Source organism: Dermacentor silvarum, chromosome 9, assembly GCF_013339745.2.
Source record: "Dermacentor silvarum isolate Dsil-2018 chromosome 9, BIME_Dsil_1.4, whole genome shotgun sequence".
NCBI classification, from domain to species: domain Eukaryota; kingdom Metazoa; phylum Arthropoda; class Arachnida; order Ixodida; family Ixodidae; genus Dermacentor; species Dermacentor silvarum.
The window spans coordinates 134,856,338-134,871,956 of record NC_051162.1 but is presented as its reverse complement, the minus strand read 5'-3'; positions in this window follow the sequence as shown (position 1 = coordinate 134,871,956).

Here is a 15,619-nt window from a genome sequence, read left to right as displayed (position 1 = left end):
GTAGACTGGTTGCCCCGGATAAAGCTGCATGAGGTGATCATTTGCGGGTTCCTCGTCCTGATGGAGTCACGAGGCTAAGTGGCGTTGTCATATTCCTGCCAAACATGAGTTCGGCCGGTGCTTTGTGAGTAACCGCTGAAGGCGTGGAATATTGTCGTAAGAGAAAGCGCGGTATTCGGCAAGTGCTCAGAACTTTCGGTCAGCTTCAGCAAGGCTCGCTGTGTTTCTGCCACCATCTGCTCAGCTTGGCCGTTGGTTGCCGGATGATATGGCGCGATTGTGTAGCGTATGATGCCATTTCTAGTGCGAAATTCCTCGATGTGTGCGAACACCAAGTTCGGTGGGTTGTCGGTCACCACAATTGGTGGCACACCTGAAGGTTGCAAACACCGAAAGCAAGGAATCTGCAACTCATGGTGATTTGGTCGCTTCCAGGGCCTTTACCTCCACCCATTTCAGTGAAGGCATCCACAATGACCAAGTATGATCATCCATCAAGTGGTCCGGAAAAATCCACGTGAGCAGTCTCCTACGGCGGTGGCCGGTGTCCACTCTGGAATTGGAATCGGTGCGTGGGGAGCTCCTCGTTAGAAAGTTCGATTGTGATCGGTGTTGACGAACCTGCATTCGCAATGTTCATGGCAAAGCGATCGCCCACTGAGTCAGTCTGGGACATCAATTGGTGATTCCCGCGTAGCTGAGGTGCTGTCGAGTGAGTGAGTGAGAAAAACTTTATTTCGAATCAGAACGATTTGCGTCCGGCGAGTTAGTCGGTTGGGACACCCGCCGAGGTTACGGCCAAAAGTTCTTGTCTCCCGCCAGCTTCCTTGGCCCGCTGGACTGCCCAGAGTTGGTCTTCCAGGTTCGAGCTGAGCAGCGCGGCCTGCCATCGCGCGCGGAGGCTGTCAGTGGAGGCAGCGCATCGCCCACTGAGTCAGTCTGGGACATCAATTGGTGATTTCCGCGTAGCTGAGGTGCTGTCGAGTGAGTGAGTGAGAAAAACTTTATTTCGAATCAGAACGATTTGCGTCCGGCGAGTTAGTCGGTCGGGACACCTGCCGAGGTTACGGCCAAAAGTTCTTGTCTCCCGGCAGCTTCCTTGGCCCGCTGGACTGCCCAGAGTTGGTCTTCCAGGTTCGAGCTGAGCAGCGCGGCCTGCCATCGCGCGCGGAGGCTGTCAGTGGAGGCAGCGCATCGCCCACTGAGTCAGTCTGGGACATCAATTGGTGATTTCCGCGTAGCTGAGGTGCTGTCGAGTGAGTGAGTGAGAAAAACTTTATTTCGAATCAGAACGATTTGCGTCCGGCGAGTTAGTCGGTTGGGACACCCGCCGAGGTTACGGCCAAAAGTTCTTGTCTCCCGCCAGCTTCCTTGGCCCGCTGGACTGCCCAGAGTTGGTCTTCCAGGTTCGAGCTGAGCATCGCGGCCTGCCATCGCGCGCGGAGGCTGTCAGTGGAGGCAGCGCATCGCCCACTGAGTCAGTCTGGGACATCAATTGGTGATTTCCGCGTAGCTGAGGTGCTGTCGAGTGAGTGAGTGAGAAAAACTTTATTTCGAATCAGAACGATTTGCGTCCGGCGAGTTAGTCGGTTGGGACACCCGCCGAGGTTACGGCCAAAAGTTCTTGTCTCCCGCCAGCTTCCTTGGCCCGCTGGACTGCCCAGAGTTGGTCTTCCAGGTTCGAGCTGAGCAGCGCGGCCTGCCATCGCGCGCGGAGGCTGTCAGTGGAGGCAGCGCATCGCCCACTGAGTCAGTCTGGGACATCAATTGGTGATTTCCGCGTAGCTGAGGTGCTGTCGAGTGAGTGAGTGAGAAAAACTTTATTTCGAATCAGAACGATTTGCGTCCGGCGAGTTAGTCGGTTGGGACACCCGCCGAGGTTACGGCCAAAAGTTCTTGTCTCCCGCCAGCTTCCTTGGCCCGCTGGACTGCCCAGAGTTGGTCTTCCAGGTTCGAGCTGAGCAGCGCGGCCTGCCATCGCGCGCGGAGGCTGTCAGTGGAGGCAGCGCATCGCCCACTGAGTCAGTCTGGGACATCAATTGGTGATTTCCGCGTAGCTGAAGTGCTGTCGAGTGAGTGAGTGAGAAAAACTTTATTTCGAATCAGAACGATTTGCGTCCGGCGAGTTAGTCGGTTGGGACACCCGCCGAGGTTACGGCCAAAAGTTCTTGTCTCCCGCCAGCTTCCTTGGCCCGCTGGACTGCCCAGAGTTGGTCTTCCAGGTTCGAGCTGAGCAGCGCGGCCTGCCATCGCGCGCGGAGGCTGTCAGTGGAGGCAGCGCATCGCCCACTGAGTCAGTCTGGGACATCAATTGGTGATTTCCGCGTAGCTGAGGTGCTGTCGAGTGAGTGAGTGAGAAAAACTTTATTTCGAATCAGAACGATTTGCGTCCGGCGAGTTAGTCGGTCGGGACACCTGCCGAGGTTACGGCCAAAAGTTCTTGTCTCCCGGCAGCTTCCTTGGCCCGCTGGACTGCCCAGAGTTGGTCTTCCAGGTTCGAGCTGAGCAGCGCGGCCTGCCATCGCGCGCGGAGGCTGTCAGTGGAGGCAGCGCATCGCCCACTGAGTCAGTCTGGGACATCAATTGGTGATTTCCGCGTAGCTGAGGTGCTGTCGAGTGAGTGAGTGAGAAAAACTTTATTTCGAATCAGAACGATTTGCGTCCGGCGAGTTAGTCGGTTGGGACACCCGCCGAGGTTACGGCCAAAAGTTCTTGTCTCCCGCCAGCTTCCTTGGCCCGCTGGACTGCCCAGAGTTGGTCTTCCAGGTTCGAGCTGAGCATCGCGGCCTGCCATCGCGCGCGGAGGCTGTCAGTGGAGGCAGCGCATCGCCCACTGAGTCAGTCTGGGACATCAATTGGTGATTTCCGCGTAGCTGAGGTGCTGTCGAGTGAGTGAGTGAGAAAAACTTTATTTCGAATCAGAACGATTTGCGTCCGGCGAGTTAGTCGGTTGGGACACCCGCCGAGGTTACGGCCAAAAGTTCTTGTCTCCCGCCAGCTTCCTTGGCCCGCTGGACTGCCCAGAGTTGGTCTTCCAGGTTCGAGCTGAGCAGCGCGGCCTGCCATCGCGCGCGGAGGCTGTCAGTGGAGGCAGCGCATCGCCCACTGAGTCAGTCTGGGACATCAATTGGTGATTTCCGCGTAGCTGAGGTGCTGTCGAGTGAGTGAGTGAGAAAAACTTTATTTCGAATCAGAACGATTTGCGTCCGGCGAGTTAGTCGGTTGGGACACCCGCCGAGGTTACGGCCAAAAGTTCTTGTCTCCCGCCAGCTTCCTTGGCCCGCTGGACTGCCCAGAGTTGGTCTTCCAGGTTCGAGCTGAGCAGCGCGGCCTGCCATCGCGCGCGGAGGCTGTCAGTGGAGGCAGCGCCTTGGTGGAGGTCTCGCTCTCATTATCGTGTATTAGTCCCTGGCATTCCCATAGCATGTGTTCTAGCGTGGCTCTGGCGCCACACACTTTGCATCTGTCTATTGTGTATATTTATGGATAAATAGCGTGCATTTGCCACTGGACCGCTTGTGATCTATTGAGTTGTGGATGGGGTGGTGGATAAGTGCATCTTTGCATTTTGTAATGGTTGGTGCTGTCGTTGAACCTGGTCATTCTGTCTTCCCATTCCCATACCTCGGAGGGCCCGGTCGAGGGCTCTGAGTTAGGCGCAGCTCGGAAAGTGAGTCCTCGAGCTACGTTGTGTGCTGCCGCGTTAGGGTTGTCCTCTCTTGTTGAGTCGGGGGTGTGAGCTGGTATCCATAGGATTTGGACGCATCTGTCTTCCCGGCTTTTTTTTTTTCTGCCTTTTCTGAGTATGTTTAGCGCCACAGGTGAGATGCGGCCGTTCGAGAAGTTGCGAGTCGCCTGCGAGTCGCTGATTACGTAGTACGCGTTGGTTTGTGCTATGGCTAACGCTATAGCCGTTTCTTCCGCCGTTTCAATACGTGTCGTCTTTATAGTCAAATCTCGTAGCATTATCTGTTGTCGTTAACTGCTGCTGCGACAAAGCTACGTTTGTGTTTGTAACGTGGCAGCGCCTACAATGACCGCGTCCTTGTCTCTTCCGTAGTTCTTCATGTGCTTTGCCCTGCTTCGTCTCCTGCCCTCGTGGTGTACATGATGCATATTCTTGGATAGCGGGGCTACCGTGAGTTTGACCCTTATTTCATTGGGTATGTCCCGTTTGTCTCCGTGTTGTGTGTGGTAGCGGCTGCCTAGTTTATCTAGCATGTGTATACCAGCCTTGGTCTTGGAGAGACACTCGTATTGTGCTATACGTTGCGCTTCTATTAGCTCCTCTAGCGTGTTGTGCAGTCCCAGCTCTAGGAGTTTCTCCGTGCTCGTACTTAGCATGAGTCTGATCGCCTGTTTATATACCTTCCTAATCAGGCCGTCTAGTTTCTTCTCTTCTGCGGCGTGCCATCTGTGGTATGCCGCCATGTACGTGATCTGGCTGATGACAAACGCCTGGATGATTCTCATGATGCTTGCTTCTTTCATGCCCTCGTGCTTGTTGGTGATTCTCTTGATCAACCGCATCGTCTGCTAAACTTTCGCCTCGAGCTTGCGAACGGTTTCTCCGTTGGTGCCCTTGGCCTATATGACCAATCCCAACACCCTTATATTGTCGACTTTGGGTATGGGTTGTCCGTCTTGGGTCTTGAGTTGTATGCCTGTGTAGGTTTGCGTGTTGGGGTTCTTGGGAGGTCTACCCTTTTGCGTTGGTCTATATAGCAACAGCTCAGATTTTTCGGCCGAGCATGTTAGACCGGTGCCTTCTAGGTATTTCTCGATGGTATCGACTGCTTCTTGTAGTCTCTGTTCAATATATCCACCACTGCCATGGTTTATCCATAGCGTGATGTCGTTTGCATAGATTGCGTTCCTTTTTGTTGCGGAGCTGTGCAGTTCAATTCCTTCTGCCTGCGAAAGCAAGCTACGTACGGCGATGTGGCCTTTTTTTTTTTTTTTTTTTTTTTTTTAGCAATACGCGCACTTCGATTATTGTTCTTTGAGATTGTCCAGCGAATGCATCGGAAACACGGTTTGTTGCTCACATTTGGATTGCGTGGAGTTGTAAATCGGGTGCTGTGTACTGTGCCTTCTCGCTTGCCGGCTTGGAGCTGCATCTCTTGTGCCGCTGATTCTGCCAACAAGGCGATGATGTAAGCACGATCAAATGTGATGTCGTATTCAGCCAACAGGCGTTGTTGCTGGTTACTGTCTCGTATTCAGCATATGAAGCGATCTTGGGAGCATGATGTCCAGAAACAGTGATAGAGCGCCTCCCACTAGCTGTAGCTGGTTTAGCTGACGTGGCCATGCCGAGCGCTGTGCCGACTGCTGCTGATAGCGTGGAAGCTGGCAGCTCCCATGTCGGGCTTGTTCCGAAGTTGCCGTCATGTGCGATGTCGCAGGGCGCTGCAACAGTATTCGACAATCGATTCTGTCGATGCCTGGCTTCTTTGACTGAAACGGAAGCGACTGAGCAGCTCGTTGGGCTTCGGGTCAAAGTATTTGTTGAGGCGCTGAAATATAACCTCAAACTCGACCTCCGACTGAGGTCGCTGTGGTGCGAGCAGTGCTCCTGTAATGTCAAATGTTAACTCGCGACAGGATGTGGGTAGTAGAGCGTGCTTTTTCTTGGGGCAAGTGATGCCGTGAGCCTCGAAGACAAAATCAGCTACAAAACGTGAACACGTTCAGTCATTAACACAATAACAGAGCTAGTTTCACCACAAGAAAAATCTTTAAAAATTCCGACACAACACATATCACGATGAACGTCGACGTTAATGCGACTGGCACTGAAGCAATGTAGTATTACCAAATTATTCACTTCTATGTAGCCGACTTCTTCACGTCTTTGTAGCTATGCTCCTCGCTCAATACACGCATGATCCCATTATGTTCGCTACACGTCTTTCCCCACACTTGGCTGCTTTTGATGCCGGCTTTTACACTTCTGTGTAGCATCACTTGATCAATTTTCTGTTGCTGAATTCTTCTTGCCTCCTTGTTCTGCTCACCGTACAGGAGTTGGAACCAGTCAACACACCGATCAAACACACCTTAATAGAAGTCATACCGGAGAGGAAATCGCACAAGAGCCCCTTCGTAGCGAGTGTGTACAGCCCTCCCAGAGACCTCCTTTCAGACTTTGACCACCTCAGTCCGGGAAATCAAGAAACGCACCGATGGTGCATCAACTCGTTATAGTGGGGGCCTTCAACGCCCCACACACGGCATGGGGATACCAGACCACCACGAGGAAAGGAGCCCGGGTACACGACACTGCACAATAGCACAGACTCACCTTGTGGAACGACCCACTCCAAACTACGAGGATAGGTAATAGTGTCTCCAGAGATACAAACCCAGAACTCACATTCACGCTAAACATGCCCTCGGGAGAATGGAGCCGACTTCCAGAAACCCTGGGCAGAGACCACCACGTCATCTAACTGACCGTGGCTCACACTCGCAAGCCCGTCAGGATTTGAGTGGCCCGGGTAACGGAGTGGAAGTCATTCAGAGACGGGCTAAATGTCGAAACCACCATCGAGAACATAGATGACTGGTTGAAGAAAGTCCTCGACACGGCGGATCGCCACACCAAGAGAATACAGCTGAATGAAGACGCTCCAGCTGTCAATACGCACCTCTTTCACCTCTGGGAAGCCAGAAGATGGAAGAGACAGAAGCTAAACAAGAAATTAAAGAAGCGAATCGCCCTCCTCACCGAGCAAGCGCAGGCATACGCGGAGAAAGTATAGGAACGCAGAACTGGCATGCATCCTGCGACAAACTCCAGGGAACATTGAGCACAAAGAAGACGTGGCACCTCCTGCGCGCCCTTCTCGACAATGGCCCTACAAAGACGCAGCAGCGGCAGCAGCTCTGTAGGCTCGTGCACAACCACGCCGGATCGGAAGAGAACCTCCTTCGAGAAATTCAGAAGAAGCTGTGCGGCGACCCACCCAGTATTACGACGGCACAATGCAAAGTTTACGGTGGGAAACCAAACCCCTAACTTGACCAACCCTTTACGCAGGCTGAACTCTCTGCAGCACTATCGACGCTCACAAGAAACACCAGCCCGGGTAAAGATCGCATCACCAGCAAGCATCTCCGGAACCTTCCGCAGCAGGCCATCGCAGCCTTACACCAGTACTTCAAAGCATGTTGGGAGAAAGGAGAGCTACCGGCTGCCTTGAAGCACTCGGAGATCACCATGATCCCCAAACCAAACAAACACGTCAGCATCGAGAACTTACGCCCAATTTCCCTTACCTCGTGCGTAGGGAAACTTTTCGAGCATATGATACACAACCGGCTAGCCCCATACCTCGAAGACAAGCGGATATTTTCCGAACACTATGTTCGGATTCAGGCAGAACCTGTCAACGCAAGACGTCTTCCTTCTACTCAAGGAAGACCTCATCGACCACCTGAGCATCCGAAGCAAATCCTCGATCTTAGCCATCGACGTAAAGGGAGCTTTTGACAACGTGAGTCACGAAGCTATCCTCTGCAACCTTGAAGACCTGGGCTGCTGGTCGCGGACATACCACTATGTCAGGAATTTCCTCATGGACCACACGGCCACAGTGGGAATAAGCAACCTCCGCAGCAACAGCTTCCGACTACCGAACAAAGGCACGCCGCAAGGGTCGATCATATCGCCGTTGCTCTTCAACGTCGCCATGATCAAACTACCCAGCCTCCTCGACGCCATACCAGACATACGACATGCTTTTTATGCAGATGATATCACGTTATGGACAAGGGCCTCCAACACCGGAACGCAAGAAACACTCTTACAGGAAGCATTAAATACTATCGAGAGCTACTTGCAAAAATGCGGCCTCCACTGTGCTCCCCAAAAGCCTAAACACCTCGTCCTCCAGTCAAGAACGAGAGGCAGACCACCCAACTACGATGAACTTGATCCCCGCGTCACCCTTAATGGAACGCCCATCCCAAAAGTGCCAACCCTACGAGTTCTAGGGCTACACAACCGCAAAGACGGTTCCCGGGCGGCCGCCCTCCCGCGACTACAGCAAAGGATGTCACAGCTCACGCATCTCGTCAGGAGAGTTGCAAGCCATAGAAGTGGCCTTAAAGAACAAGACAGGCTGCGCGTGGTGCAAGCACTCCTCACCAGTCGAATAACCTGCGGCACGCCCTACCTCGCACTGAGGAATGCAGAGGTAGAAAAACTTGACATGCTCATACGCAAAGCCATTAAAATCGCCCTGGGGCTCCCATCCACGGCTTCGACCACGAGACTTCTCAAGATTGGCGTACACAACACCAGGCAAGAATTAGCTGAAGCTCACGCCCACCGGAAGATCAGTGCTCCAACGGCTAAGCTACGGCGCAACCTTTATAGCCACGACGGACCGAAAAGAAAGAATTCCGACGAACATCCGTGAATCCCTGTGCATAGCACCAATCCCACGCAACATGCACCCCACGTACCATAAGGAAAGAAGACAAGCCCTAGTGTATACCCTACGGCGATCCGGACGCCAGATATACCGACGCAGCCAAATACCCGCAAAGAAACGCTTACGCCCTGAGCGTAGTAGATTCCCAGGGCAGAGAACTAGCGTCTGCCACAGTCCGGGCACAAAACCATGAAACTGCGGAAGAGGTGGCGATCGCCCTAGCGACTACAATGTGCATGGACACAGCTGTCGTCTTTTACGACTCGCAAGCAGCTGTCAGAAACTTCGCTAAGGTCGCGTGTCGACAGAAGCCCTAAATATGTTGAAGCGCCGAAGCACTCCGATCCCGTACAGCTGCGTGACATGGGTTCCTGGGCACGAGGGGCTGGAGGGGAACGAAGGGACACACGCCGCGGACCGCGATCATTCTTGCCGGGCCAACCCTTCCTACTCTCGAGGCGCCAGGCCAGCGTCAGCAGGGGCAGAGAACCCAGGTACGGTAAAAGAACCCCAGGTGGTCAAAATTAATCCGGAGTCCTCCGCTACGGCATGCCTTCATAATCAGAACTGGTTTTGACACGTAAAACCCCAGAATCAATCAATCAATCAATCAATCATCAATCAATCAATCAATCGAACATGTGACTCGTGCCGGCAACGGCTGTTACCGCGCTGCGTGCGAATGTACAGCCTCCCGCATTTTTAGCTATATATCGCGAGAGCGTCCATCACGCATCATTTTAGCGGCATTAAGCGGCGACAATCAGCGAGACCGACAGAAGTATTCTCAAGTGCACTAAGCGCTCTCCTGTGCAAGAGTCGTCTAATGCGGTGTTCCCTTCAAGATGACGTACGATCACATTATAGTGTTCTCGCGCGATATAGCTAAAAATGCGGGAGGCTGTACATATGCCTGCCAGCGCCTTATCCCCGACCCACAATGGGACAGTACTTGTAACGTACTCACGTATATACATATTCTGTTATCCTACCACATGGCAGGTGGACATAAAGTCTGACTCCAAAACGTGACTTCATCCTCGGTCACATCTCTGACAATGGAACTTCAAGCCATCCACGAAGCCGCGCAAGCTTCCGTGCCACACGCTCTAAAAACACGCAATGTCACGGGTAGCTGATGCGGGAACTTCGAAGGCGCGTCGCCACTTCCTGCATGCTTTCCGGCTTTCCTAACCTCTGCTCACTGTCAGAGTGAGTTTTCGCTATTCTAGAAACGTAATTTGGTAATACAGCGTTACTTAAGATTGCCCTTTGGTGTCCCTTCAAGCTTAATTTAAAGGCAAGGTGCAAGTCTTTCATAACGTTGTCATTTAAGCCCGTTTACTGCCACCTAAACACTAAATGAACTATAGCACAAGGTGTTGTTGCTACGTACATTACTGTTATGTCCCCGGCACACATATGTAAACCTATTCAGTGCTTAATCTCAAGCTGGACGTATCCTAAACCAACCAGGAAACAAGTACATATAAATCAAGATGCCAGCCAGCTGTCGGGTGAACCTGCGGTACCTCCTACTGCGCCTTTAGAGGCGACACGGAAAAAGTGCTGATTGCGCATCTTGCTTCCGTCGACGAGGTGCAGGTAATATCAGACACATAAACTGCTGCCGAATAGGAATATATCCCTGAAAGCCAGAATGCCAAGAAACTCTCGCGTGCTGATTAATTGAGGCAGAACCCATCTCAAGAGAATGTCGACGTTAATGCGATTAGCATTGAAGCAATGTAGCGACACACAGTGTTGCCACCGCCGAAACACGTCGAGCACGAGGCGTGTATGTAGCCGGGTTCGCGCCTGGGCACACTGTCCAAAATTGCCTATAGATCATATAGATGATATATGACGCAGGTTCAATTTCGCCAAGCACCGGATGAACGGTTATTTTTTACTCAAGAGAGGCACATACGCAGTGACCCAAGCTCAGCGCCAGAAAGGTTCATGCGGCCTGTGCCCAGAACACACAGCACCTGTTGTAGCACGCCATGTTACCAGCCAGGCTAACATCTCCAGCATATCATTAAAGTTTGTATCTCTCTCTGTATACACTCTGACACATTTCCAGTGACCAAGGGTGGCGTCGAAGAGGCAAATTGAACAGTGACGCAAGTTGGTCTAACGGCTGGATTCAAACGTGGTTACCTGAGCGCAGCAGTCTCATCCACAAACCCAGTGACCCAAGCCGGCGAAAAAATCGGTTTACCGAGAACAAACGGGCAAGCAGTCATACCGCACACTGAGTCAAGTTCCAAAAGAACGCTAATCGCATTCATGTATCTCTTCAGTATAGAACGACGCAACATTCTGACGTGCCACTACAGAAAACTCCAAAGGAACGAGGTATGTTGGCAGAAGTTGAGAAATTTGCAAGCTAACAACGCAGCTGTAATGACAAATTTGCGAATGCATCTAAGTATTAAAAAGATGCAAATAGGGAAGGTGCCTTTATCCAGCCATGTTCGTTGGCTCGTGCGAAGGAAACAAGCGTCGACTGGTCCAGTTCGCTTGTTTGTTCCTCGCAGGGACGAAGGCGGTCCCTGCATCACGCGACACAGTTCCGGATGTTCTCCCACAAGGACGGTCGCGCGCTTCCTGTAGCACGCTAACGACTTCCGGCGACGCCATCAGGCTTTGTGTCGCAACGCCTACCGCGCTCGATGCGTGGTGCTCCCAGCGCTCGTTGGCCACGCGTATCCGAACACGCTATCTGTAGGAGAAGAGTGGCCGACTACAGAGCAGTAGCGCTATCGAGTGATTATGTTTGCTTCCACAACGTGAACGTTGTCATGTCGTGCCGGGAAAGGGGCCACCGGCAGCTCCTGATTGCCATTTTGGCAGCCAATGCGGCAAACAAAGTATGAGTTCCAAAAACGATACATGGTGAATTTTCACCTTTATCTCAGTAAAATTAACCGGAAATTATTAAAGCGACAAGTTAGCACCAAATCGTGACAGATAGCAATTTTGTGCTGATACACACGTATAGGCACACGAATATTATAGAATAAGCCATAACGCTTACATTTTAAAGCGCGACTGTGACAAAAGGACAGCGCGAGAAACAGGAGAAGAGAGGACACGATTGGCCTCTCTTGTCCCGTTTTTCGCGCCGTTTCTTCGTCATGAAGCCGTACCAACAAGCTCAGGTTCACAACCTCTTGCGACACTAAGGAAGGTCCCCTCCCGGCAGAGCCCAACTGCCGGCCATGATTCGTCATGGTCAGGATGCTTATACGGGGTCGTCGGCTCGTTCACGGCTAATTCATTATCTCCGTCAGCAACCGTTTCGAAGGTTAAACGGCCGATCACAACAAGACCAGCACAAGTTCCCGAAAATTCATGAAAACACTTGAATAAGGTTACTATAAAATTCTGGTCGAGCCCTTACACTATGTGAAGATGGAAGCCAGCGAAGCTGCGACTATGGCGGGTCTGCTGTTGTGAATAGTGCCCCCCCCCCCACGATGAGAATGGGCGTGTCGTAGTTGGGCATCACCCAAACTAACATGTCTATCATGAACGTTCCGGTTGAGAAACTTGCATTGAAACCTAGCCGTCGCACCGGTGAAGTTGGCGCTAGCGTTGCCGAGGCGTGCACCACCGTTGCCGGGTTCTTGCAGGGCAAGACGATGCTGACGTTTCGCCTCAACATCGCGGTCCCGCAACTCGTGGTCGGCGGCTCTTCACTGACGTTTGGCCTCAACATCGCGCTCGGAGTCCGCGGCTCTTCGCTGACGTTTCGCCTCAACATCGCGGTCCCGCAACTCGTGGTCGGCAGCTCTTCACTGACGTTTGGCCTCAACATCGCGCTCGGGGTCCGCGGCTCTTCGCTGACGTTTCACCTGGCCTTCGGAAGCCCTCAGGCTGGAACCGGCACGTCGACGACGACCCCTTTCCTGAGTGCGTTCGCGGCGGCATTGCTCAAACACGTTAGGACACGTCGTCAGTTGCTCATGAATGGCTGATACCCCCTCAAGCAATGGCTCCACCCCCGTAAACGCGGCTTCCCCATTATGACGACAGAAGAGAAGTGAAATTCTACGCTGGAATGATTAGCGGCAACGCAGCCAGCTGTGATACGACGACGACGAACGCGGGAGCGTGTGACACGAGCGCGTGCCGAGGACGAGCACGAGCGCAAACTTCACTCTCCCATTTCACGCTCTCCAGCTCGGCGATGCTCATTAGGTGTCATTTTGTGCTTTTTCTTTGATATAGTCACGTGGTATTTACGACGCATGCGCGTGCTGGCTTCCCTTCGAACTTCTGTGTGGTTGTTTTCATTAAACTTGTTGCTAGTCCCAGCGTGTGTCCGTCTACTTCTCTCCTGGTGTTTGCAACTTAAAGGGAGGGTTCCATCGTCTTTACAAGTATGTACCAACAGTCCCAGCAACAGACTTTTCTAAACGTCTCTTACTTATCTCGACTGCTGACCAGTTGATTCTTCCGTCCACTTGAAATCCGAACGCTTCTGGAAGGTGTACGTTACTTACGGGTCTCACTTGGTGAATCCGTTCGCATTCTATTAGGATGTGCCGAGTGGTCTCCGGGCTTTTGTTGCAGCATACACATGCCTAATCTAGTTGCGAATATTTGCTCCAGTATGTTTTTGTCCTTAGGCAACCAGCTCGAGCATCAAATAGCAAAGCGCTTCTATTCGTGTTATAGCAGTGGCGCACCGGCGGGTGAGGAGGCAAGTGGGGGGGGGGGGGGTTGCAACCCCCCCCCCCCCCCCCGCGTCTAGCCCCACCAGTCCAACGTGTACCTTCAGTGGTCTCTTCACATTGTCATTACAATTCAGGAGGTGGCTTGAGGTCGAATTTGCCTGATTAACAAAAACACTGTATCACTGCCTTGTATTTACTCATTCACTATTAAATTTGAGCAAAACGCTGAAGAAATAAACATCGTCATCATCCTTGGTGTCATTAGTATAATCATTAGGCATTTTATTTGGTGCTGAATTCCTCTGGCTAAAGCAAGAAAATGGCATATTATGCCAAGTGCTTGCTTCCCCTCCCCACAAACACACACACAAAAATTTACCCCCCCCTCCCCCCCTGGCAGAGATCCTGCGTGCACTACTGTGTTATAGTATAGGTTTCCCCTTCTGATTTCTTTCTTCTCATCGTTGTAAATATGCAAGGTCTTTTTGTTTCCATTAATTATTGGCATCCAATGCGCTGTCTCTGTTTCTCTCGCTTTCTTTTTGATGACTTCTGGTTGTCTATTTACACTTTCAATTACCCTACACTTCGTTTCCAACTTCCTTGACCTCTTCCTCCATTCTGTGCCCACTTTTCAGGTACAGATGCTTGTGTATTTTAGCCGCCCATTTATTTTATTTCATGCTCCTGAGTCTTTCTTCAAAACCAAGTTTGATCTGCAATTCTCTGCCTTCAAATGGGGCCCGACCCATGTCACCCTGCACTGCCTCATTTGTGTTTTTGCCGTAGGCTCCTAAAGTGAACTGGCCTACCGATCTTTGGTTAACTTCCAACCCCGAAAAGACATCCTCATTTAAGCACATAATGGCATTTGCGCACGTCAGCGTTGGCACCATTACTCCTTTCCAGATTCTTTGTACCATATCATATTTATTGTAGCTTCAAAGTGCTCTGTGTTTCATTATTGCTGCATTCCGCTTCCCCTTTATTTTCAGATTATCTTGGCGGGTGCTTGAGTAAGTATTTCCTTCGTTTACGAGTATGTATACCTCGATGTATTTATATTGCTTGACTATGGGTATGACTTGCTGTTGAATTGACACCTAGTAATAAGTGACACCTAGAATTGACACCTAGCTCATCTCGTCATTAAAGATGGACTTTGGTGAATTTCCACCACTTCATTACATTTGCGGCATTTCCATACAATTAGTTTGAGGATGCGCGGAGGCGAGCGCCATCCGCTGGTGCACAGGCGCACGCGGCGCGCGCCTCCCGAGTGTTTGCCTATACGGAGACGACAGACCCATTTGGAGCTTCGCTGTAAAACCGGCGACACGACAAGCGACCGATCGACCTCCGCTATGGCAAAATATGTCGTTTGTCGGCGTCGCTTGTCGCCGTCGCTCGAAAATCGCGTGCATGTTGTGGGGCCTTTATGGCGTAGCATAGGAACGATTTATGAAGTCTCAGCTTAACACGAATATTATTGCGATAGCAATTGTATGGACACTCCAGGCGAATTTCCGCCGTCGCCGTGATGTTCTGAATGAAGTCCAAGTGCTATAACATCGCGCCCGCGCGTTGTATATGCTATAGGAGCGAGTGAAAGCTTGCAAAGTAAAGCCAAGAAAGATGGTGGCTTGATGTCGCGCACTGTAGGGAGGAAGCGCGCGCTCTTACATCACGTACTAAGCAGCCGGGGGCGCTCTACTCCGGTCGCGGCTGAAGTCACTGGAACCTGGAAAGTACCGCAACCACCAGAGCGCTCGCAGGCAACACTGTGCTGTTGTTGCCTGATTTGGTCCAACGCATCTCTCGGGCGACAGCAGCTTAGCTATGTAGCTTCTCTTTCAGTGGTTTATATGATCGCAAATCGACACATTTCGTCGTCCTTTACACAAAGTATGAGATAGTACATCTAATATGCGCGCGAAGTAGAACAGATAAGTAACATCCGAACATTTTTACCGGGGCTAAATTGCATGAAGCGAGACCAGCGACAGGACGGGCGCTCGAGCAGCCGTCCTTTCGTTTGTTCTCCTTCCCGATAAGTTTTGTGCTCGTTGGGAAGCTATCCAAGGAGTACACTGAATTGCTTAACAACGTGCATAATTAAGCAACATTACTCGTGTTTTAAGCATTTTATACGTCTCAGGCCTACGCGAATCTCGGGTTTGTTTACATTGACTCTTTTACCCTCGTATCTAAGCCGTAGATAGCCGACGCATTGCGGAAAAATCGAGCAGCTTTTCCTCGGCTATTCTAGGCTTTCTGTAGTGAAGAATGGCACGATGGTTGTCGCAATGGGCCCAGTGAAATCCACAAACAAAACCGCATTTCGCTTAGCTAGATATTGACACGTATACATGTTTATCTTTCACCGGTGGCCGCTTTCCACCGGCTAACAAATGTTAAACGTTATCGCTCGGCGCAGGACGCGCCTGTATCGGAAGTTTCTAGAACGTTATCGATGCTTCTTTCCGT